Source organism: Montipora capricornis, chromosome 11 (assembly GCF_036669925.1).
Source record: "Montipora capricornis isolate CH-2021 chromosome 11, ASM3666992v2, whole genome shotgun sequence".
NCBI classification, from domain to species: Eukaryota; Metazoa; Cnidaria; class Anthozoa; order Scleractinia; family Acroporidae; genus Montipora; species Montipora capricornis.
The window spans coordinates 19,954,903-19,959,562 of record NC_090893.1 but is presented as its reverse complement, the minus strand read 5'-3'; the positions used below and the strand labels follow the sequence as shown (position 1 = coordinate 19,959,562).

The 4,660-nt window shown below is 39.3% G+C and overlaps 1 protein-coding gene across 1 annotated transcript in view; it reads left to right on the top strand.

Moving 5' to 3' along the window:
* The first annotated feature begins 1,806 nt into the window (after window positions 1-1,806).
* LOC138024619 (tetratricopeptide repeat protein 28-like) overlaps window positions 1,807-4,660 on the top strand; it is a 14,870-nt gene continuing 12,016 nt past the window's right edge. The window contains exon 1 of the mRNA XM_068871841.1: window positions 1,807-1,861. The gene's annotated coding sequence lies outside the window, so the exon portion shown is untranslated. The remainder of the gene's footprint in view (window positions 1,862-4,660) is intronic.

Here is a 4,660-nt window from a genome sequence, read left to right as displayed (position 1 = left end):
ATGAGTGCCTGACAATGGATTGAAAAATTCTGATTCTGTTATGCCTCATCGGCTTTAAAGTCGCACTCAAAGCTAAGCAAGACTAGAGCTTCATATATTTGCGTTCTCTTTACAAGCTTAAACCTCTCAAGACTAAACCAACCGTTGTTAGGCGCAATGGCACAATCAACTGTTTGGATAACAGTCATTTGATCTCGTTCCTTATTTCAGAACTGCCTCATTAATTTGAAGAGAGTGATTGATTTTTAAATGACTCAGCGCTCTTTATGCTTCACTTGTCGTTTAAATGCCTCTCCTAATAACTTTTGAGTTGCTACTCTGCCCACACTTTCGTTATAGAGGACTATTTTTTCGAGTGAGTTGATAATGTCGTAACCACCTCACATCAATCCGCATCCACTTAGAACGACAATAGTAATTAAGTTATTTATTGTTTTCAACGTTGCATAATACCAAGAACAAGTTATTTTATGCTTAATAAATTGACCAGTTCTGATTCCTTTTTAGTTACTGCCTGTAGTTTTCGCTTTACTTTGAATTAAAGCCAACAACTCTGTCATTATTCCTGGTAACTGAACTGAATTAAGTGTTTATTTTCTGAATTAAACTGAATCACGGTCATTCAGTTGTGAGTGACACACAAACGTAAAAAACCCAGCGCTTACCCTTAACTTATTTGCAGTGGTTTTCATTATTCCTGCTGAACTGGTTGTAAAGAGGAACATTGCAAGGTAATTAGTAATATTAGCTTGCTGCAATGGTGTAATAAATTATTTGTTTGTTGCTTGGTGGACCTATACTGCCCTCTATTCTTTCCTTGTACATTGAAAAAGTAAGTTAATGCTGTATATCTTGAATTTTTCCTGAATGAAGAAGGTTTTAGTTTTCTCAATGGCTGAGAATCAAGATGGAGGGAGTTACGATCGAAGCAAATGATGAGTAAGAAAGTATTCAAAAATTCAGGCAGTTCAGTCGAAAATCGACTAAATCAACTGGTAAAAATCAGTTATTCGCTACGCAACTTACGTTTAGTCAACACAACGAACAGCGTCGTCACAAAAAATCTATGTTGAGCATACAGAATTTAAACACGAAGAAGCACTACAAAAGGAGTGGTGCCTAAGGCACATGAAAATGATTTATCAATCGGCCGTGGCATGCGCAACCGAGCTCTGCGATAATTTATGCAAAAAAAAATCCCCTGATGGCAATGTGTCCGTAACATGTCATGACATGTTATCTGTCGTTCTTTTTAAATCCCCAGTCCCTTTTTTCTCTCGCTAGAAATGTCGTTTAGGGTAATTAATCAGTTTTGCTTGAATGAATTCGAATAAAAACAGAGCGTGCATCGACCCTTTTTTATAGAGTGTTTTCACGTGACGTCACGGCGGCCATGTTGGTGTCCCTAAAGAAAGGAACCGCGGCCATGTTGGTATTCCCAACTAATCCTCCGAGAATTCAGTTCTATTATCATGCAAACGTTTTCTTTTGTTTCGGTGAAATAAACAAGGTTACTGATCACGTGAGTGAAAATCGAGGGTTTGCTCCTTACGGTAATTTCTCCATAGTATGTCATAAAATGTTATCTGTCGTTCCTTTTAAATCCCCAGTCCCTTTTTCTGGCGCTAGAAATATCGTTTAGGGTAATTAATCAGTTTTGCTTGAATGAATTGGAGCAAAAGGAGAGCATCTACTCAGATTTGTGTTAAGAAAGTTAACACTTTTCCTACAAGGTAATGGTTTGTGGAGAGATTTAATAATTGAATAACCACGTCAAATTAAAATTTCAGGGACACGAAGCCATTGCTTGACCTCACACGAAACGTTTGCTCTCGAAAAGCATCCGTTTGAACCAACACTGGTAAGTCCTTTATTTCTCCTTATAGCCTTATCTTATGAATATATGACTCCGCTCCGATTGGCCGTTGGCAAAACCAAGATCGGACCGGACGGGATCGGACCGGAGCGGATCGGATCGGATCGGATCGGATTGACAAACACGGACCGGGTCAATAACAAAACCCCCGCCAAAAGTAGACGGTCACCAGACAACGTGCTGAAGACTGGAAAAGGCGAATTCTGTGCCGTTCTCTCTTGTGTAGTCGTCTCCTCATTTATTGAGGTGATTACAGATTCCGAAGCGGAATCATGAAAGATACGATGTGACGAATTGACGTCAATAATTAAGCGAATTGATTGTGTGCGCGACGGTCTTCTTCTTCAAACATGAAAACTGACAACAATTTTTTACTTTACCCCAGTCCCTGACAATTGCACAACAGCCTGATTTAGCAACAGAAAGGGAACGTCAGTTGACGAAAGGAGAGCCCGCAGAATAGTTGGGATTCTAATATGGCCTAATATGGATATTTTAACTGCCTGCGTCATCGTCAACTGACATTCCCGTTCTGTTGCAAAATCAGGCTATTGTTTAATTAGAAAGGGACTGGGATAAAGTAAAGAATTGTCAGTTTTTATGTTTGAAAAGGAAGACCGTTGTGTACGCAGTCAATTCGCTTGTTGGCGTCAATTCGTCCACATCGTATCTTTCATAATTCCGCTTCGGAATCTGTTATCGTGTTAAAGATGAAACAACAACAATGATATTCAATGTAAGGAGAAATGTAGACTCGGAAAAATATTCGAGTCCCAGATGGGATTTGAACCCACGACCCTCCGTGATCTAGTCGGATGCTCTAGCCACTGAGCTACTGGAGACTCTATGGTGAGCAAGGGTCAATTTAGTGGTTGGCTGCATCTTGATATCCATTAATGTGACAGCGTGATGCTGTTAGTGAGTTTCAAGTATGCTAGTCAATACTTGGCTGTGTAGCCGCGCGATGCGGTTCCAGTCGAGACCCACAAATTGACCCTTGCTCACCATAGCGTTTCCAGTAGCTCAGGGGTTAGAGCATCCGACTAGATCACGGAGGGTCGTGGGTTCAAATCCCATCTGGGACTCGGATATTTTTCCGAGTCTACATTTCTCTTTACATTGAATATCATTGAATCTGTAATCACCTCTGGAAAACAAAGCATTTCGACGAGTCTCAATAAATGAGGAGACCACGACACGAGAGAGAAAGGCACAGAATTTGAGTACGTTGTCTGATCTTATTGATCCAGTCCGAGTTTTGTCAATCCGATCCGACCCGATCCGATCTGGTCCGATCCGATCCGATCCGATCCGATCCGATCCGATCCGATCCGGTCCGGTCCGATCCGGTCCGATCTGGGTTTTGCCAACGGCCGCTCCGATTACATACATCCTTTTTTTTTAGTAAAAACATCTAATTTTGGAACAGAGGCTGAACGTTGTTATATAGTGAGCATGGTATGGTATTTCAATAAATCAATGTGGACGTGACCAGCCTTGGTTTTTTGGTACAGTTGAGTACTACAACTCAAAGCTGAGAGAATGCAAGGTCAACTACCTTGATGATACATCAGACTTTGTTTCACCTAATGACTTTGATGGTGTTGAAGTTATTTTGGAACGATTAAGTGTTCAATATTAGAAACTGAGATGCAATGCAATAGGAAAACCATTGTTATTTTATACAAAATATGCCCTTAAGTATTTTGATTAAATTTACATTCAGTTACCTTTATTTTATACTTTCATTTAAACTACAAACTGAATGAACAAACTGAATGACTTTCAGCCTGAGGAATGTTCTTAATATGTTCTTAAAAGTCACGTTAATCTCAACCACAACGTTCTTATCAAAAAAGAGTGTATGTCTTGTCTTCTCTTTTTCTCTTTTAATGTATGTTAAAAGCCCTGAAGTAAACCGAGAATCCTGGACAAAAAAAAAATTAAGACATTCATAACTTCCTGGTCCACATCTGAAAAACCATTGTCGCATGAATTAAATCATATTATGGAGCTTAAAGTACGAGTCACATGTTTTCTTGATTATCGCTTCTGCTAATAAATAAATAAATAAGGGAATAAATATAATTAATTAATTAATAATTTACAAGAACAATTAAAACTACCAAGCCTGTTCAAGTAACAGAGCTATGTGATATTCCATAAAAGGGTTTCTTTTTTTATAAAAATGTACCATCAACATGTGTTGGTTTATAGCAGAAATACATCAACATGGCGGCCAGAATGTAAGTCTTAACTTTGGTTATCGTTAACGCTTTGTTTGCCTTAAGTTTTCTAAGCTTGCGCGCCCTCTTGTACACACTTCTTTTATCGTTTATTTAGAACCACAGGATGTAACTAAACCTTGGTGTTTCCTTAGCATGGGACAGATTAATAGTAAAGAAATCAAAAAAGGGATTTGGAATTAAATTGGGATGAGAAATCTCATGATTATTTAAATGTTGGAGGCCAAGAAATTGAGTTCAATTAATGATTTGGTTTAATACACATGTCACCTCAGCTATCCTCTTCGCACTCTGTTGCGCATAAGGCTGCACTACTCTTCTTCCACTTGTCCCTATCCTTAGCCAGGGCTCTCTCTTCCTCCCAAGATTTCCAGCCCACCATTGTCCTCTCTTTCTCCACAGTTTGGCGCCAAGGTGGTTTTGGGGCGGGCAACTTTCCTTCTCCTTCTCTTTACTTCTATACTCATCCTCGTACATGCTGTTCTTTCGTTAAGCTCGTCAAATCGATACTAGCCAAAATATACCCAGGCTTCTTTTC